We start from the raw sequence: 21492 nt of genomic DNA on the forward strand, positions 1-21492 counted from the left end.
AGCACTGCACTGTTTAACCTCCATGTATTTTTACTTTTTACAGGTTCTCTCCTGTATAGTGATTTCTAATCTCAAAGCGTTGTGAGTGGCAAAGATGCTTGATATGATTTCAGTTTTCTTAAATCTTCCAAGGTTTGATTTGTGACCCAAAATGTGATCTACTCTGGAAAACGTTCCATGTGCACTTGAGAAGAAAGTATATTCTTCTGCTTTTGTGTGGAATGTCCTAAAAGTATCAATTAACTCTATCTGGTCTATTGTGTCATTTAAAGCTTGCATTTCCTTATTTTTTTTCTGTCGTCTGAATGATCTGTCTATTGGTGTAAGTGGCGTGTTAAAGTCACCCACTATTATTGTTTTACTGTCAATTTCTCCTTTTATGGCTGTTAGCATTTGCCTTATGTATTGAGGTGCTCCTATATTGGATGCATAAATATTTATAATTGTTATGTTTTCTTCTTGTATTGATCCCTTGATCATTATGTTCTGTCCTTTCCTGTTTCTTGTAACAGTCTTTATTTTAAAGTCTATTTTATCTGATATGAGTATTGCTACTCCAGCTTTCTTGTGATTTCCATTTGCATGGAATATCTTTTTCCATCCCCTCACTTTCAGTCTGTATGTGTCCCTAGGTCTGAAGTGGGTTTCTTGTAGACAGCATATATAAGGGTCTTGTTTTTGTATCCATTCAGCCAGTCTCTGTCTTTTTGTTGGAGCACTTAATCCATTTACTTACATTCAAGGTGATTATCGATATGTATGTTCCTATTACCATTTTCTAATTGATTTGGGTTTGTTTTTGTGGGTCTTTTTCTTCTCCTCTTGTGTTTCTCGCTTAGAGAAGTTCCTTTAGCTTTTGTTGTAAAGCTGGTTTGATGGTGCTGAATTCCCGTAGCTTTTGTCTGTAAAGCTTTTGATTTTTCCATCAAATCTGAATGAGATCCTTGCTGGGTAGAGTACTCTTCGTTATAGGTTTTTTCCTTTCATCACTTTAAATATGTCCTGCCACTCCCTTCTGGCTCACAGAGTTTCTGCTGAAAGATCAGCTGTTCACCTTATGGGGATTCCCTTGTATGTTATTTGTTGCTTCTCCCTTGATGCTTTAAATATTTTTTCTTTGTATTTAATGTTTGATAGTTTGATTAATGTCTCGGCATGTGTCTTGGCATGTTTCTCTTTGGGTTTATCCTGTATGGGACTCTCTGGCTTCGTGGACTTGATTGACTATTTCCTTTCCCATGTTAGGGAAGTTTTCGATTATAATCTCTTCAAATACTTTCTCAGTCCCTTTCTTTTGCTCTTCTTCTTCTGGGACCCCTATAATTCAAATGTTGGTGCGTTTAATGTTGTCCCGGAGGTCTCTGAGACTGTCCTCAATTGTTTTCATTCTTTTTTCTTTATTCTGCTCTCCAGCAGTTACTTCCACCATTCTATCTTCCAGGTCACTTATCCATTCTTCTGCCTCAGTCATTCTGCTATTGATTCCTTCCAGAGTGTTTTTAATTTCAGTTATTGCATTGTTCATCACTGTTTGTTTGCTCTTTAGTTCTTCTAGTTCCTTGTTAAATGTTTCTTGTATTTTCTCCATTCTGTTTCCGAGATTTTGGATCATCTTATTATCATTACTCTGAATTCTTTTTCAGATAGGTTGCCTATTGTGTCTTTGTTTATTTGGTCTTGTAGGTTTTTACCTTGCTCCTTTATCTGTAATGTATTTTTTTGTCGTTTCATTTTTGTTTTTTTGATGGGTGGGGCTCTATTCCCCTCTTACTGTTTGTTTGGCCTGAGGTGTCCAGGACTGGAGTTTGCAGGCAGTTGGATAGAGCCGGGTCTTGGTGCTGAGATGAGGACCTCCGGGAGGCCTCACTCTAATTAATATTCCCTGGGGTCTGAAGTTCTCTGTTAGTCTAGCTGTTTGGACTCAGAGCTCCCACCATACGAGCTGGGGCTGGACCTCTGGCCTGGGAACCAAGATTCCACAAGCTGCATGGTGTGGCAAAAAAAAGAAAAAAAGAGAAAGAAAAATAAAAAAAGGAGTGGTACAATAACAAAGAATAAAACGAAATAAAATTAGAAAGATAAAAAATATATTAGAAAAAATAAAAATACAATTGAAACAACTGCAACATGGTAAAATAAAACCACAACAGAGGGAAAAAAATGGGGGGTGGGGGCGGGGAACAAGACAAAAGGAGAGAACAATAACAAAGTGTAAAGAATAAAATAAAATTAGAAAAGTAAAAGATTTATTAGAAAAAATAAAAATATAAATGAATCAACAACAATGAATCCACTAGGTGAAACAGAACCCCAATCTAAAAGATGAAAAAAGAAAAAATAATAAAGCCTTGGCTATGGGGGCAGAGTTTAGGCAGGGATGGAACTTAGGCAGAGGTGGGGTTTTGGGTGGGGCAGGACCTAGGCGGGTGGTGGTGTGACATTTGAGCATGGGGCGGGGCCTAGGCTCAGGACCCAGGCAGCCGGAAAAGGGCCTGGGGGCGGGGCCTAGGCAGGGCATCCTTCAAGCGTGGGGCGGGGCCTCTGCTTAGGACCTGTGCAGAAGGGGAGTGGCAGCATGTGAAAGGAGGGCCTCTGGAGTGTGGAGTTCTGGAGTTTGGAGGTAGGGCCCTGAGTGAGGGTGTGTGGGTGGGGTTTAGGCCCTTTGTCTGAGGGGGTCTCTGAGTATAGAGGTGGGGCCCTTGGTGGGGTGTAGTGGTGGGACTTGGGCTCTGCGTGACAGGAGGGAGGCTCTGAGGGCACAGGATTAGGACGGGGAGCCCAACATGTTCCCCGGTGCCTTAGTGGACAGGGAAAGCACTGGCCCCGTTCCCTTCTGTTCCTTTGCACCCCTCCCCCACCATCTCCCCCAGGGTCTCCCCCCTCACCGCTGGACCCCTAAATGTGGGTGGGTCCCACTGGGTGTAGGAACTCATCCCCTCCCCCAGCCACCCCTCAGGGGTGCTGGTCCCAGAGGCCTGGCTTTTAATTTTGCTCCCCATTCCCTCCCTCCCTCTCCTTTAGGACCCATGTGGCTGGAGGGGCCCTCAGTGGGCAGAGGATCAGGTCTGGGATCTCAGCAGGTTCCTGGGGGTCCACCTGGGCAGGAGAAACCTGGCCACGCTCCCTTTTGATCCTCTGCCGTCCCAATGGTCCCCCAATTTCCCCCTCCGGGTGTGGGATCCCTTCCCCTCCCCCAGCTGCTCCTCAGGGGTGCCAGTCTTGTCCCACCTCCACTTCTCCTTCCCCTTCATTCCCCCCATGCCCCACATCCTACCTGGTTGCTTGGGGTTCCTTCCATCCCCTTAGGTGTCCATGGTCCCCCACGGGTGCCTGGTAGGTGCCCTAGTTGTGTGGAGACGCGAATTCCGCATCCTCCTTGTACACAATCTTGACTCCGCCCCCCCAGTCCTTGATTTTAACTGAAATGATTTTAGTGCATCATTATTCAAGAGGACAACTCTCATTAGATTTTGTTAAACAGCTCTCCTTTTATTTCAGAGCTTTTCTGTCTTTGCAGTGTTTTACTAAGAGTATCTGCTAAATGTTATTAAATGACTTCATATGATAAAGGATTTGCTGTTATAGGTATTAGTATAAAACATGTTGATAAGTTTTCTAATGTTGAACCATACTTGCATTTCTCAGTACATCATTACCATCTTTATTAGACTTTGGAATTAAAGTTTTCCTGGCTTCATGATATTACTGGGGGGGCTCTTTATTTTATCCTATGACAGAATAGTTTAAATAGCTCTAGGGTTAAAGGTTACATTAAAATCAACCATCAGGTTACCTGGCATTGGCATCTTTTTTGAATAGTAGACTTTTTATCCAGCTTTCCTATGGTAATTGATCCATTCAAATGTTTCACCCTTTCTTGGCTCCTTTTCCATTCCTTGGGGGCTGAGGCCTTGCTCGGAAGTACCCATTCCTGGTCCTGGGACCCAGTTTTGTGTTTCACATGCTTGCAGTTGTCCTGGGGCCTTAGGAGCAAGTGGCCCAGGAGGTGAAGGTACATGAGCTTGAGGAGAGGAGAGTCCAGTTTGGCCCCAGCTCTCCAAGTCTGTTTCTCTTTTGGTTTTACTAGTTCACATCTTTGGAGTGTTGCCCGCCTACATAGCAACTCCATCCCATCTGACAATACAGCTTGTCCTACTTGAGACATTCACACGACCAGGGCAGAAATTATATTTGGGGTAACAGGAAATCTGGAATAACGGTGAATTATTAGAATGTTTAAAAAATAAAGTGCTCATTAGTCCACACCCCTATCGTACCTCTATATCCCTTTGTTTTCTGTTATGGCTTTAGTTGTGTGGGTTATCCTGGGAAATAATTAGAAAACTACTTAGTTATGTAATTATAAGATATGTGTGATGAGACCCACAAAATGTGTCCCATAGTTTTATTGGGGAGGAAGAAAATGTCCTCTAAGTTCTTCTGGCTGGTCTAAGAGTAAAATGGTCATGAGACAGACTAACAGGAGAAAATAAACAAAATTTAATAATATGTATACATGGGAGAGACCCAGGAAAACTGAGTAACTTGCTAAAATGGTCAAGGCCCTCATCTTAAATACCGTCTTCAGTTAAAGACGAAAGAGGATGTTGGGAGTAGTGGCTTGGAAATTCAAAGGGGGTGAAGGCAATTCACGTGGAGATGGAAAAGCAAATGTTGGTAAACAAATATTTGCTGGGACAGTGGGACACAGAGTGGACTCTGGCCTCTGGGCTCTGCCAGTTTCCCCCCACCCCCACCCCTCACCCCAATATTTTGCAGAAATCCCTCCCTGCTGATAATTCTGTTCCAAGGACAGTCCCTTCATCTCAAATCTTTAGGCAGCTAAGGGGGAGGTAAAAAGAAAGACCTTCTGGGCTTCCCTGGTGGTGTAGTGGTTAAGAATCTGCCTGCCAATGCAGGGGACACAGGTTCGAGCCCTGGTCCAGGAAGATCCCACATGCCACAGAGCAACTAAGCCTGTGCGCCACAACTACTGAGCCTGTGCTCTACAGCCCGCGAGCCACAACTACTGAGCTCACGAGCCACAACCACTGAAGCCTACGTGCCACAACTACTGAAGCCCACGTGCCACAACTACTGAAGCCCACGTGCCTAGAGCCCATGCTCCACAACAAGAGAAGGCAGGACAGTGAGAAGCCCACGCACCGCAATGAAGAGTAGCCCCCGCTCGCTGCAACTAGAGAAAGCCCATGCGCAGCAACAAAGACCAACGCAGCCAAAGTTAAATTAATTAATTAATTAAAAAAAAAATGTAAGACATTCTGTGTCTTCAAAATAATCAGCCTAAATTAATCCTCATGCCAAAGAGACATATTGGGGGGGGGGGATGCAAACTGCTCTCCTCTACAGTTTCTTTGAGACATTCTTATTGTCTGCATCTATCATGCTTTGCCTGTGTCCTTGAAACATGCCACCATGATATTGTTCTAGGACATATCAATTTTCCCTAAATGTCTTTGGTTAGATTTCTATTAGCATAACCATAAATAAGCTTTTGAAGGGAAATTTCTCTTTTTTTAATAATGATTGAAATTGTTTTTATATAATAATAATGTTAACTGAAATAAGTAGTAATTTATTTTTGTATTATTAAAGAGATATATATCTGGAGTTGAATTTACAGATATATTAGAAAGGATGAACAAATACTAAAATAAAAGTTTTTATTATTTGGTATAATCTGCAACTGATTAAGTTTTTCTATTCTTTGTTGAAACTTGTCTTAAAAATAAATTGTATTTTCGCATCATTTCATGTGCCTGAGAGGAAAGGAAAACAGCCCCTAGGTAAGCATCCAAGCACCACATGCCTGCTTAACTGCTACTCACAGATTATTTTTCTGTTTTAGAAATTATTTAACATGGAGAATGAGTGTATACAAATATTTAAGAGTGGATTTACATATGCCATAAAACTGGAGAACAAACTGGTGATACAATCAATATTTGTTCTATTCTTTTATTGATTGAACAGAAAACAAAACTAAGGGAAGTGACCCATCCTTACAGGGAGGTTGTCCAAAGTTGGCAAATAGAAGTAGGATAGATTTCTGGAATGTTCTGTTTGTTCTGTAGAGCCTGGCTTCATCCCCCACCCCCATCCCCCTGCCACCCTGCCTTAAAACATTTACACGTATATTATGGCAATAAAAAATAAATTAGAAAACAGGAGAACAACATGCTACTATTTCCTAGCAATAAAACATCCACTGTTTTCATTTTTGTGTTCTCTTCTTGTCTCTTTCCCCATACATCCTGTAATTTAGAGTGTCATTATAATAGTTTGGATACAGCTCTGCAAGCTGTGTGGGGAAAGGAGTGGAGAGGGACAGGGGAGGGAGGGAGGGAGAGATGAGACAGGTGTTGGAACACAGCGTTGTGTCGATTCCTGGCAAGCTTGTAGCTTCCACACTCCCAGACTGCAGATGAAGAGATTAATGTGGGACCCTAAAGCCATGAGATCAGAATTGTCTCATTCCAGAAGCACAGGCAAAAAATTATTAAAAGGAATCTGATTCTCTACTTTAATTCCTAAAAGGGAATTAAGGCAATTTATAAGTTTCATCTGCATCTCTTTCCTGTCTGAATTTTCCTCCCCCTTACCTGCTCAGAAGCAGCAAGCCACCCCAAGGCTCAGTCCTCTCAACACGCCTTCAAGTGTTTTATGTCACCCCCTCCCTGCCCCCACCCCCGACCTTGTAACCTGGACTTTGTCTTCCTCATTGTGCTAGTCTGGGCCCTCTGAGTCAGAGATAACAAGACAGGATTAGACAGGCAAGAAATTTTCAAAAAGAAACATCTTTGAGGAAATGAAGAGGGAGGCCAAGGAGGTGTCTGACCTTGAGGAGAGAGGGAAGAATGGTAAGTCAGGTGATCCGTACCCTCAAGCAGAAACCTGGTCCAGAGAGACTCCTCCCAGATCAGAGGCCGGACATCAAAGCAAGGCCCTGCCATGGAGAAGCAGCTCAGGGTGATGGATGCGTGACCAGGTGCCCTAGGGATCCAAAAAGAGAAACTCATGTGCAAAAATAAATGTACTGAAAGAAATGTACTAAAAGAAAGAGGAAACAAATTTGGAATAAAAGGTAATTTAGGTTCTCAAAATAAACGTTGAAAAGAATGATCTATCTATGAAATTAGATTTAAAGTAATTCAGGGAGATTAGGAAAGCTAATGAGAAAACTAAAATTTTATTTTCCAGTGTTTAAATATTGCAGTGGAGAAGTGAAGTGAGTTAGCTTAGAGGTGTGGACATGGCAAACGGTGTAAAGATGGAAAGGAAAACGTTGACAGAGAAGTCAGGAAGAGCATGAAATCTCACTTCCTAAACGAGACATCAGAACAGTGAACAGATTGAACACAAATTAACAAAAAAAAAAAAATGTTCTTAGTTAAAGAGACTTTTGAGTCTGTTAATGGAAATGCCTCACCAAGCATCAGTGAAAAGAGTCCAGTATGCAGACATAAAGTAGTTCATGTTTGAATTTCTGGAGTAAAGAAAGAAAGAGTCCAACAAAGAAGAGAAAGTCTTACTGGCCTTGGATCTGTCCTGTGCAGAGGAGAGAGCAGTGGCCAGCAATCCCCCAGAGCCTAATGGTGAGAAAAGCACTTTGATGCTGTAAGGGTTAGGACAGCCAGGTCTCAGGAGAGAGGAGAACTGCAGACAGAATTGTTAAGCAAAGGGGAATCAGAACTTGGAGGTTTGGAACATTCTCAGCCTATCCATGTTTCAGAACATTAGAAAGCTGGTTCTAAAGAGAATACTAGGGGTGCGGCTGAAAAACTATTTGATGAAGTGATCCTGGTGAGCTGCGGACTTAATCAGCCGTCTCAGCAGAAGCCGGGAATGGAGAGGGGATTATACCAGCAGGAACATGGCCAGTTCGAACTAGAGGGACACCGAGAGCAGAATGAAGGAAGGGATTCTACACAACAAACCACCGAGCTAGTCAGCTGTGAATGTGTACTATCCTTCAAGGAAATCATTGTCTTAAATATTTCCATTTCTAAACAAGGATAAAAATAAATCAAGCAAAGATTCCAAAGGAGAGAAAAACAAAAAGTCCAAAAATAACACAGAAGTTAGTAGCTAGTAAAACAAATAGAAAAATAATGAGTTAGAAAATTTTAAAAAATAGAATTGATAAAACCAAAAACTATCTTCGACCAAATCAATAAAATTATGACTGCTAACAAGTCAAATAAAGAAAAAGATGAAAAGCATTGATTTTATAAAACTAGGGAAAATAAAGAGAAGATACTAGCTGTGGAGTTGAATTTAAAGGTATAGGAGAATACTTTGTGCAATTGGAACTTTTATTAATAAAAGAGGAAACTCTCAATGAAGCAGACTATTTCTGGGTCTACTGAAAATGTCTCATAATTTTCTGTCCTGTGTGCCGTAGGTTTTGTCTTCCCATAGAATCGAATTAGATAAAATCATCGAACAACCTTCCTGCTAAGGGCAAGTTTTTCTTACTTGAGCAGCCTGGGTTTCATGCCCAGGAGGTCACTTCTGTTCCCAAGTCTGCGACTTCTTCCAAAGTCACGTGTTAGCAGCTCCGGGGTGGACTTGATGAAAGTATAACTGGCAGTTCTGCTTCCTGGGTCTTCTTTCCTTTTCCTTTTTCTATCTGAGAGCCAGTTGTTAAATGCCTTCCAGACCATCACTAGATCTCCTTTCTTCTCTTTCCTCCTTAGGTTGAATCCTGGCTCATGTGACATAACAGGCAATGCTTGGTTTACTTCTCCTTATTTGTTCACAATAACTTAGTGTTGATCCATGTTGTCAGCTCTGCAGCTGTGGTTTAGACACTCACTGATTTCCCAAATCCAGTTCTTGTTCAGATATCAATTTATGTGTTGAAGAAGGCTAGGAAAACTGTGGTTTCAATACATTTTATTCTATTATGAGTATAGATTCTGTTCTAATTCATAACATTATTACTGATTGCAAAGCTTACCGTTCAATATTGATGAGACCCTCTCGGCCTTTGTACAAGCCCGATATGAGGGGGGTCCGACCAATCCAGGAACCACCTCGGGGGTGACTCAGAAGTTCATCCTAGTGCCTGGATGGCTGGGATGTGCGGACAGGCCAGCTATGTCGCTGTCCACACACGGAACTGCAAGGGAGACCAGATGTCCATGGCCCGTGTACCTTTTGTTGCTGCCGGTGCATCATGGTGGGCTGTTCCCTCATTTCTGATCTCACAACGTTCACTTCATATTCACTGCTGATCTTGTGTATGTTTCAGGTGACTTTTTAGATACGTCAACTGAAAAAAATGCACAACCTGAAAGTTGGAATTATGCTTTATTTGGCAGACTTTCCCAGGACTTCAAGCCTGAAAGGTAGTAGCATCTCAGATAGCTCTGAAGGATGGCTCTGAAGAGGTAAGGGGGGGAGCCAAAAATAGGGGTCTTTGCAGCAAAGACCAGGCAGCTGGAACATCAAAAGATTACTATTTAAAGAAAACCAGCTATCTCAGGTTAAGGAATTTAGTGTTCTTCTATGTATTATGGGAAGATGCAAGAGTCTGGGCTCACTAAAATCATTCCTTTGATACACACCTTGACTACCTAGGGCCAGTATCCTGGTTTTCTCCATCCTGAATTCCCCTCAGGGCCCACTGTGGTCTGGGGTGGCCACAGTGGCTGATGGCTTGGTGGCCCCAACATTCATTGTTTACTGGAAGGGCAGGTGACAATTTTAGGTCCACAGATATATTAATGGCATTTGGAAAAAGGCTATTTCCTGGAGCTGCCATTTCTTCCATTTTTTCAGGATGCTCCTTAGGTTTCTATTTTGAAGGTTAAACTTGATGACGTGCTGTAGTATTGAATAAAGCTAGGTCTAACTACCAGAGTAAGGTGATGAATCATTTAAACAGTCTGGCAACAGCACCAGTGTTTCACCACATAGGTGAATGTTTCCGCCTTGTGTGCGGGGATCAGAGGGAAACACAGACTGCAGAAGAAGGCGGAAGATGCTGGCAGAATCAGGGAGCTCGGGCATTAGACTGGCCCTTGAAGGAGGAGGTCCCAGGAGCTGAGACCTAGGGCCATCAAAGGGGAGGAAACCAGGAGGCAGCTGCAGGGTGGTAGCCTGGATGGAATCTGGGGACCACACGGGCATCCATGTGGACACTGCTTGCACCCTGAGAGTGAGCAGTGTGTCCCAGGAGCTCCAACGCTCCCACCCCGGCTTTCCACGGCGACCACTAAAACTGTATTGGGAGAAATGGTCTAAATTGGAAATAAATGAAAAACGTGATTTACATGTTTTAAAAATATTCCATTTGAATTCAAAAAGCCTTAGTAGGCCTTTGGCAACAGCAAATGGGTGCCCTGTGGTCGTTATTCACACTTGCAATTTTGAAACAGGCAGGCCAGCTGGCATGTTAGATTGTACCAGAAACGCTTGAGAGAGAAATCCATGCTTTGCAAAAGAAAGTCTAATGTACAATCTCAGTTCTAGTCTCTTGATGTTTCTAGGTTTCAGCTTTCCCATCTCTGGGTTGAGGGAGTCTGAATAAAAGACCTCTCAGGTCTAATATCTGTGGTACAAACATTCTCCACCTCAATTTGCCCACCCCGCATCTCCTGTAGGAACAAAGGGAGGGTAAGCAAAGCAAAGCAAGAGTTCCTAGCAATAAAGAACCACATACATTTATGCTGCACATATAATTTTCCTAATAATTGTTGGTCACATGTACTTGCTATAACCTGTGAAACTGAATCCTGATATAAATTATATCTTTACATAAATGGATAGACAACACATGCAAAATTGTGTTTAATTTGCTAAGGATAGAACCAGCAGGAAGACAAAAGAGCCTGTTCAAATACAGGGATGCACAGAATCATCCGGGAAAAGAGTGCATATAGAAGATTGCTAAATTCCATAACCTGCTGTCTGACTTTTATAGATCAATAAATCCATAGCATCTTTGAGTCACCATCCCCACTCGCCTAAACAGTGAAAACGTCTGACCGATTTTTACAGGTTAACATCCTATCTTACAGGGCTACTTATCATCTTCTCCTTTCTCACTTGGGAATTGTTAGTGTCAACTGAAAAAAAAAATGCACAACCTAAAAATTGAGAATTCTGCTTTACTTGGCAGACAAAACTGAGGACTTAAGCCCAGACAGGCTCTCAGGTAGCTCTGAGGGACTGCTCTGAAGAGGTAAGGGGGGGAGCCAGGATATACAGGAGTTTTTGCAACAAAGACAAGGTAGTGGGAACATCAAAAGATTACTGTTAATTAAAGAAAACCAGACATCTCAGGTTAAGGAATTTAGTGCTTTTCTATGCACCTATGGGAAGATGCAAGAGTCTGGGCTCCCTGAAATCATCCCTCTGTTCTGCACCTCAGCTACCTGGGACCAGTGTCCTGTGCTTTCTCATCCCCAGGCTCCTCCGGGTGCACCATTAGGGGGTGGGCTGCAGTGGCTGATGGCTGGATTGCGGGCACCCTGTTTCCATCCTGAGTTCCCTCAGGGCTCACCGTCAGGGCAGCTGTAATGTGATGGTTTGATGGTATGATGATGCTTTGTTTACTGATGTGGCAGTGACATTTTTCATTCACACCATGACGGAGTGTGTGGAAAAACTCTCCCATTGAGATCAACTCTAAGGTTTGGATAAAATATACATGCATTTTTTTTTAAAAAAATGGTTTGAAGATATCAGAGTGCAAAGGACTTGGAGGTCTAGCTGTCAGAGAAAAGGCAGGCTCACTGAGCTAAGCTCCATACCCACCTCTCCAGTGTTTGCTCAGGGCATTTGCAGGATCTAGAGCAGGGACAGATGTCCTGCGGAAAGCTGTAGCCCAGGGTGGCAGCTTCTGGCTGAGCTGGGAGGTGGAAGTTGGTGTTGGGGCTGCCAGGGCGGCTGGGAACTGAGAGGGAGGCTGCATTTGAGAAGAGGAGGGAACCACAAAGAAGTGAGGCCAAAATTCCTCATGTAATTTTCCTTCAAGGCATTTGCACACTGCAAAGCTGCAGCGTGCCAGGTAAGAGAAGCAGAACCCGAGCAGAAAGCAGCAGCTGGGTGGCTGGAGCTTGCAGAGACCTGCCAGGACTACAGTGCTGAGGAGAGCGTGTGGGGGGGCCCCAGCAAACAGCAGGAGCTTTCAACCAAGACTTCAAGAAAGGCTGTGCTCTAGGAGTGAGGGGGGGACTGGAAAAGACCAGCCCGAAAAAAGCCTCAAGTCCATTCACAGCCAGATCACTGTAGCCCTCCTGTACTCTGTCAGCCAAAAGGCTCTATCCAGGGCCCGTACAATGTCGCTTTCACAGTATCTGTTATTTAATTCAAAATTGCCAGGCAAGCCAAGAAATACCAAATGACCCCAAACCAAGAGAAAAGCAAAATAGGAAATGAGAGACTCACAGGTTATCAAGATATGGTGACTATTTCAGAAGGTTTTTAAAGTAACAGGTTAACATGCACAAGAAGACAGAAGAAAAGTTGGAGAATCTCACTGAGAATTGGGCTATACTGAAAAAGTTGAAACTGAAAAATGCAATAACAAATTAAGAATTCAGTAGACGTTTTGCTAAAAAGATGAGGCAGAGCAGAAGGGGGTATCACTGATCTAGAAGATGAATGCTGGGCTCCTGGCTGCCTGGGTCTCCCTCGCTGCCCTGCCGTCCTGCTGTGCTGGGCTCTTCCTCAGTGCTTAGTCCCTGATGGGGGAGGAGGAGGTGCCCCCAGGCACCCACTTAGGCCTTTCTTCATTGACGCCCTGTCTTCTTGTGACTCACCATTCCGTGTAAAAATCTAAAGCATGTTGGCAACTTACCCTTCTGTGTAGCCATGGCAGTTTTATTTTCATTGTGTCAATTCATTATTTAATTCTAAAACTGTAACTCAGTTGTACATGCCCTGAGTTCCAGCTCTGTGCTGCGTGCAGTGCGCTATGACCCTCCCTCCTCCCTGGCAGGGAGACCCTGGGGGCCCCTGAGGGTGGCACTGTGACAGGCAGCTCTGCCGGAGACACAGGAGCACCCAGGAGGGACGCTTAATTACAGATGGCCCCGCAGGTTCGGGCTTGGTTTGGAATTTGTGAGCCTCAGCCCAGTTTATTGTCAGGTCAGTGGACACATGATATCATGGGCTGGATTGTGCTGGTGTCAACTGAAAAAAAATGCACAACCTAAAAGTTGAGAGTTATGTTTTATTTGGAGGACAACACTGAGAACTTAAGCCTGGGATGCAGCCTGAGGGACTGCTCCAAAGAGGTAAGGAGGGAGCCAGGGTACATAGGGGTTTTTGCAAAAAAGACCAGGTAGTCGGAACATCAAAGGATTACTGTTAATTAAAGAAAACCAGGCATCTCAAGTTAAGGAATTTAGCGCTTTTCTATGTATGGGAAGGTGCAAGAGTCTGGGCTCACTGAAATCATCCCTTTGATCTGCACCTCAGCCATCTGAGGCCAGTATCCTGTGCTTTCTCATCCTGAGTCCCCTCAGGGTGCACCATTGGTGGGGTGGGCTGCAGTGGCTGACTGCTAGATGGCAGGCATCCTGTTTCCATCCTGAGTTCCCTCAGGGCTCACCGTCCAGGAGGCTGTAATGTGCAGCTTGATGGCTGCAACATCCTTTGTGTACTGATATGGCAGCGACATTTTTTCACTCACACTGGTAACTAGGCAAAACTGGGGGCTTGACACAGACTCTGCATTTTGGGAGACTGGATGTGGGGCTCCTAAGGGGATGAGAGACCTCCTTGGTGTTGAGTCCCCCGCCAGCACCTCGGGTCCTGGGCTGGGCCTGATACAAGCTATTCTGACACTGTGAGTCAGTCACTGTGCAGGTGATGTGAACGACAGGTGTGGACTCCTTGCCCTGAAGTCAGAGCAGCACAGAAAAGTTCAGGGTAGCAAACGCCCATCAACTGCCTGCTTGAACAACTGTTCCTCAGGCAAAAAAGGCATTATATGCTGTGTTCATTTTGAAATTAGCCATTTTTAGCCTGAGTGTCCTTGAGTAACAGCCAGACCAGCAATAGAATTTAATGTATCAATAACTAGTTATGAGCCATGTGACTTAGACTAATGTTTATTCCCTCTAAATCTCATTTCCATTTATAAAATTCTTCTGCATGCATCATATTTTTTCAAGTACCATATAAATATCAGAAATTATAATTAGATTAATTAAGATTAAAAACTGTTTCTCTCTATTCCCCTACTTACTAATGAAGTTTTATATATATATATATATATATATATATATGGATTTATTTGCCACTGAATAATTATAGTGACCAGAGTCTGCTTTTGTACATCAGGATTCTCTTCAGTAATTTATATTTTAGCTCATCAAGTTATCATATGTGGTTTTTTTTTCCAAGTTTCTTAGTGGGTCTTGGGCTTCAAGTCTATAAATTTAAAGTAAGTGTTTCATGAAAATGAAAATGCAACTACCACACATCAAAACTTATGAGACCACAGCTAAAGTAGAACTGAAAGGGAAATTTATGGAACTAAATGTTTACATTAGAAAAGAGGAAAATTCTCGAATCAATAATGTAAATCACCAACTCAAGAAACTAGCAAAAGAAAATCAGGGACTTCCCTGGCGGCGCAGTGGTTGAGAATCTGCCTACCAGTGCAGGGGACAGGGGTTTGATCCCTGGTCTGGGAAGATCCCACATGCTGCGGAGCAACTAAGCCGGTGAGCCACAGCTACTGAACCTGCACTCTAGAGCAGGCATGCCACAACTACTGAGCCCACATGCTTCAGCTACTGAAACCCACACACCTACAGCCCGTGCTCCACAACAAGAGAAGCCACCACAATGAGAAGCACGTGAACTGCAACCAAGAGTAGCCCCCGCTCGCTGCAACTAGAGAAAGCCCGTGCACAGCAACAAAGACCAAGGCAGCCAAAAATAAATAAATAAATAAATAAATAAATAAATAAATAAATAAATAAATAAATAAATAAATTTATAAAAAATAGAGAAAGGAAAGCAAACAAACTGAAAGTAATAGGAAGAATAAAATAGTAATGATAAAAACAAAACAAGTCAATAAAACTGCAAACAGAAATTCAGTTGTGAAAATTAATGAAATAAAAAGCTCATTTTTTTAAAGATCAACAAAACTGATCAACCCTTAACATGACACAGGAAAAAAAATAGAGAAGATGTAAATTACTAATATTAAGAATAAAACAGGAGATGTCATTACAGATCCCACAGAAATTAAAAGGATAATAAAGGAATACTAACAGTTCTACACACATAAATTTAACAATTTAGAGGATATGAACCAACTCCTTGAAAAATATGAGCTGCCTCAACTTACCCAATATGAGACAGATAATCTGTATGAAAGCTACTAAGGAAATTGAATTCATAATTTTAAAAGTCCCCTCAAAACTCCAGGTCCTGATGTTTTCATTGGAGAAAAATACCAGACATTTAAAGAACTAATATCACTTCTAAAAAATCTTCCAACAAGAGGAGGAAATACTTCCCAACCCATTCTATGAAGTCAGTGTCATCCTGATACCAAAACTAAACAAAGACAATATTTTAAAAAGTACAAACCAATATCTTTAATAAATAAACAGCATTTCTTAACATTTCTTATTAGCAAATCAAATACATCAATATATAAAAAGAATTTTATGTTATGACCACAAGGGATTTTTTTTTTTCCAGGAATGCAAAGTTGGCTCAAAAATCAATCAGTAGGGTTTCCAGTCACCTCTCCATCCTAAAAACAAGTAAAAAGCTCAACAAATGGAAAAATCGGTAACACTTCTTAGATCCATCAGAGAAGTAAGGTCACAAAGCAAACTGAATCTCCCTAAAATTTGGAGAGACGTAGAGACAGATGTAGAGAATCAAACTCACTAGAGCAGAGACCTCCATGCGAATCAGCGCGGGGGCAGGAAAACCTAACCTGTACGCGACGAATTGCTGAGAGTCAAAACCCCGGGGGCCCCAGACATGGAGGGTCCGCACAGTTACGTGAACTCTGACATCTTTTGACAGAAGAAGGGGGTACATATCCTTTTTGAAATATTTCAGAACCTTCTGTTCTTTTAAAAAAGTTCTGATCTCAGGAGAAACTTGACCAGAGCCTAACCTGCTGAGGTTTCATCAAAGCGCAGTTGAAGTGGGGGAAGGGAAATACCCATCTCCAGCCCCCGGAGCCATCCGTACAACCAAGGGGGAAGGTGGGGGGTTAAGAAACACTTGTGAAGCTCACAATCCAGAAGCAAATACGAAAAGGTTAAGACCTAATAATGGGACTGAGAACCCTCCCGCCACCTGGCTGTCAGGGTTACTAAAGTTCTATTTAGAGTAGTTCCTCTTCCCCAGTGCATCATGGGTAACCATTCAAAACGAAATTAACGAGGTACACTAAAAGGCAAAAAAAAACAAACAAACAGTTTGAAGAGACCAGAACCAGAGTCAGATAGGACATGTTGGAATTATCAAACCAGAATTTTAAAATAATTATGATTGAGAATGCAAATAAACTGACTGCTGATTGGAATGTAAATTTCATAGTTACTCTGGTAAACACTTTGGTAGTTTCTCATAAAACTGAACCTACAACTGCTGTAGGCTCCAGTAATTGCACTCCTGGGCTCTCATCTCAGAGAAATGAAGATTATGTTCACACAAAACACGTACGTGAATTTTTACAGCAGCTTTATCCTTGATAGCCAGAAAACTGGGAAAAAATCCAAAATGTTCATCAGTAGGTGCATGGATAAAGTGGGGTCCATCCATAGCATGGAAACATCTTCTCTGTAAAAGGAATGAGCCATTGGTACTTTTGACAACTTGGCAGGGTCTCAAGGGTATTATGCTGAGTTTAAAAAGCCAACCTCAGAAGTTCACTTACTGTTCCATGCCACATATATAACATTCTTTTAATGACAAAACTATAGATATGAAAAGGATAGTGATTTCCAGGGTTAGGGTTGGGGGGTGGGAAGGGTGATAATAGTGACTCTGAAAGGAGGCATGAGGGTGATCTTGGTGGTGATGGAACGGTTCTGGATCTTGGTCTGGTGATGGTCACACAAAACTACGCATATGATAAAATGACACAGGTGTGCACACACCCACTGTACCTGTCAGCTCCTCCCACTGGTTTTGTGCTATAACTATGTAAGATGTAACTTGGGAAAACTGAGTGAAAGGCACATGGGTTCTCCCTGTAGTACCAAATTCCTGGTTTGACTGGAATCTATAACTTCAAAATAAAAAATTTTTAAAGTAATATGGTTCATAGGAAAATAATTGTGTGTGTGTGTGTGTGTACACACACATATTCAGAGGGAGTTGGGTACAAGAGTCTCATAATTTGGTTAATTTATAGGAACATTGCTTTTAAGATGGAAGATTTAGAAATTTTCAGTAATTGGAATTTGTTATAGAAATATCAATAGGTTGTAGAAATTATATTTTAGTGAAATGTTCATAATTTACCAAACACTTTTATGTGGTTTTGATTCAAAAAGAATTTACAAAGTACAGGAGCAGTAACTTTGTGGAACTATATCATAAGTAAATATTTGAAGCAGGAAAAAATAGCAACAGTGCATATAATTCTAAAAGTCATGTGAATAACCCTCTACTCAGACTAAAATCATTTTAGATGAAGAAAGCTTACTTTTCTTCTTTTTTTTTTAATTGCAGTAGAGTTGATTTACAGTGTTGTGTTAGTTTCAGGTGTACAGCACAGTGACTCAGTTATATATCTATGAAGAAAGCTTATTTTATAAATTCTTCAAGGGTCGACACTTGTACAGCCTAACTCTGTGTCACTGATACGACCACACAGAGAAAAGAGTTAAGTGACTTTTGAACAAAATGCACGAATTTGGAACACAGTTCCCTCTCCCCTCCTTTCAGTCTTGCCACATCAGACGAAAGTGTCCCCACGTGGTGCCCAAGCCTACACAGACAGTTCTACGAGGGGTTAGGAAAGGGGTTATAACATAATCCAGATGCAACAACGGTCAAAATTTTACAAATTATGTCATAGTAAAATCTCTTACCAGGAATAATTATTCTTTTTTAATCACAGGCCTGGGAGACAAATACCTGACAGTCCAGATGCTTGTAGCCCCTTCGACCTAAGTTTAATCCGAAGTTGAGACTCAGTGAAGACCCAGAATCTGGGTTTCTTCTCACTATTCATTAAGCAGTAATAAGGAGATGACTTTATATATAAGTGTTTTGGAAGCTTACGAAACAAACTCTTTCTTATATGAGACAAAGTGTAAATTGTTGCTTTCTCCCTCTAAGATTAGGTGTTTAAATTACCTTTTTGAACACTTGGTGTTTTTGTTGGATTTTGCTTTTCTTCGTGAATACAGATTTTATACACTACCAGCACTTTCTTGTGAGCCTCACTTTACAATATCTCTTCCTTGCCTGAAGCAAATGATAATAAATGCTCTCAGCATTTAAGCATTTCCTATACACGCCGGGGGGTTTGGGAGGCCAGTTTCCAAATGCCCACTGACCTTGCTTGTGACAGGGACACAGGGGCGCTGCCTCACAAGAGCCCTGTGTACGGATGTGAAATGACCCTCTGGGACATATTTTTAAGTGAAAAAAGCTGAGTACGTAGAGTTAGGAGTATGCTACCTTTTATGAAAGACGAATAAATAATAATTTGCTTATTCTTTTAAAGAAAGTTACACTAGGGGATACATAAGAGCTAGTGAAGCTGGTCATCACAGCGGCTGGGGTGGGAGAGCACAGTGAGACAAACAAGCCTCACGCTATACACCACGGTTCATACGGCCACGCGGAGAGAAGAGCTGGGTGACTTTTGAACAAAGGACACCGACTGTAAGAACTAAGAAAATCTTACTGTTAGGTAGGACTAGCACTTACGGTGTCATTTTAAAACTCTTTTACGTAACTGTGAGAGAGAGGAAATAGGTGAATATGCTGGTGATTTTAATAAACAAGAGTCTCAGTGGAAGAGGAGGTACATAATTTAAAATCTAAGTAAAGTTAAGCAGAGAGTTAATAGGATCAATTACTTAAATAAATATGTTCAACTTGAAGTGTTTCATTGTAAGAGAAAAGATGTACACATATAAAATCTAAGAAGAAAGAATTATGAATCCTAATAATGTCAACTCACAATTTAAAACCTGTGTGTGTGTGTGTGTCCCCACCTGTGCCCACTGAGAGGGGCTGGATGCAGTGACACCCCAGTAATAATGAGCACTTGCAATAATCTGGCCTTGGATCCTCAATATTCCTCTCCACCAAAGGAATCTGGGCCCCTCGGAGAAAAGGCTGATTCCAGATGTGGGCAAAGTGAGCTGAAAATCCGTTGTTGGCACAGATGTGGAGGAGGCTGGTAGCAGCTGAGGGAGTGTGTCTGAAGGACAGGGGAGCGGCCTAAAGCTGGGGCCACTCAAAAGCCAAATTGGGACAATTTGAATGTAAAAAAGAATAAAGACTGCAGTGGTTGCAAATTATTGAAAAAGAAAGATCTAAAGTCCTACAGTGATATAAAAAATAGACATTAGTTAATACTAATAAAAACTCATTAGAAGTGACTACTACGATGACATAGATTAATTCAGGCAAGAGGGATAGGAATTGTTGAATAACTTAAGGGCAGAAGTGTACTATCTATTCTAGTTTAATCCTCAGGCCCCCGGTGAGGTATGGCATTCCCATTCTGCAGATGAGGCCATTAAGGCTCAGAACAATGAAATCCCTTAGTCCAAGATCTCATAACTAGTAAGTAGTGGTACCAGATTATGAATCCAGATTTTTCTGAAGAGGAGACAGGTAAGTCTCCGTGAATATCTGTATCTAAAGGTACAGGTTTTCTGGGCAATTATGGAGTACACTCTACATGCAAAGCACACTGATAGATATTAGGGCAAATTAGAAGGCGATTGGACCCTCAAATTAAACTCCAAAAAAGAGACAAAAAGAAACAAAGAAAAAAGCACACCAAAGAGACCTGGTGTCAAATGTCAAAGTCAGGGCATCCCAGGAGCTGAGTGGGACCAGTGCTCACAGGGTGGGTCCCACCTGGAGCTGCTGCTGTGGTCCTTTGGCCTCTGACCTCACAGAGCTGAGGACACGGTCCAAGGCCGAGGAACAGGAGGTGGGCTGGGTGGGGGGTTTGGAGATCAGGGACCTCCTGTTGGCCTACAGGTGGGGAGGGTCTGGAGTTCAAGTATCCTGATTCACCAAAGCTGATGCAGGAGTGACTTTACCACCAACATAGCCATCACGTGGGACCAAAGAGGCAGTGGTTCCAGGCGTGTGAGCATGGAGTGTCAGCAACCTGCAGAGACCACTACCCTCTGGAAACCCAGGAGCAGCGCTCAAGAGAGAAAACCGGGTTGAATCTGTGTTTGGGGTCCTCCTCTGCTGGATGACTGTTAATGCTTCGAGGTCTTGGGGAGACAGGCGGGGGTCAGGGGGGGAATCTAGGGCGGGTCTGAGTGGAGGGGCCCGAGGAAAGTAGAGTTCCTGGTGGGAGAAGGGGCGGTACCCGGGGGTGAGGTCTCCAGAGCCACCTTCAGGAGCCCTGATCCTCGCCACTTGGCTGACACAGAAGACAAAGCCACTGAAGCATGACTTACTCTGCTTAGAATTATTCTGACTAGAATTACAAAAAAGCCAGTTTTTATCCTAGAGTTTTGGTGGATTCATTTATTTTTTTTAAATTTTGTAGCTGAACATTTTTCATCTCTTTGATGACTTGATAGTGTCGTTGGACGTGCTTTGGTGTGAGCACGTTATCAAAGGCTGTAGAAGCAAAGGAGGGAGGATGAGCGTGAGAGCCCTGTGTTCCAGGCTGCGGTAAGGACCAACGTCTCCGTTTCAGAGAAAGGTCTGGAGGCTGAGCGGTTGTTCCCATATGACTGAGGGTATGAACTGTAACACAGAAACCATTTGTTTCAACCGAAAAAACTCACCCTGGAAATCTCCCCGATACCCATTTCTACGTGTCCTGGATTTTACACGGAATAAGATGCACATGTGGCACCTTTGTTGGTGGAGAAGCTGGTAGGTGATGTTGATCAAGAATCGAGGGGTCTTCAGTTCTCAAGGAAGACTGTTGACGATGTGCCCCTGGCTCATGCTGAGACAGTGCCTCTCAAAGTGTTGCCCCAGGCCAGCATCACCATCACCTGGGCAATTGTTATCCAAGCAGATTCCCTGGTCACAGCCCAAACCTGAGTCAGAAGTGCTAGGGGGTGGGGCCACTAACCAGTGTTTCTAGAGCCGTCCAGGTGGTTGTTCCGTAAGCTGACCTTTGAAACCTGCTCTAAGAGGTGTGGTGGTAACACTGGATTTATGTCACGTCAAGCAATTCGCTTGTTTCTGCTCTCTCTCCTAATAAGCCTGGTTCTCTGAAAGTCCCCATTAATCAAGTTTTTCTATGATTACTTGGAATTAATTGAATCAAACGATTGCAGATCCGGCCCGTGTAGA

General features: G+C 42.6%; 1 protein-coding gene across 3 annotated transcripts in view; it reads left to right on the forward strand.

Annotated features, from left to right (window-relative positions):
- The window catches only part of VWC2 (von Willebrand factor C domain containing 2), a 129241-nt gene that overhangs the window by 100877 nt on the left and 6872 nt on the right, over window positions 1–21492 (forward strand). The gene's annotated exons all lie outside the window — the stretch shown is intronic.

This window comes from Balaenoptera physalus (assembly GCF_965194825.1).
Source record: "Balaenoptera physalus genome assembly, chromosome: 8".
NCBI classification, from domain to species: Eukaryota; Metazoa; Chordata; class Mammalia; order Artiodactyla; family Balaenopteridae; genus Balaenoptera; species Balaenoptera physalus.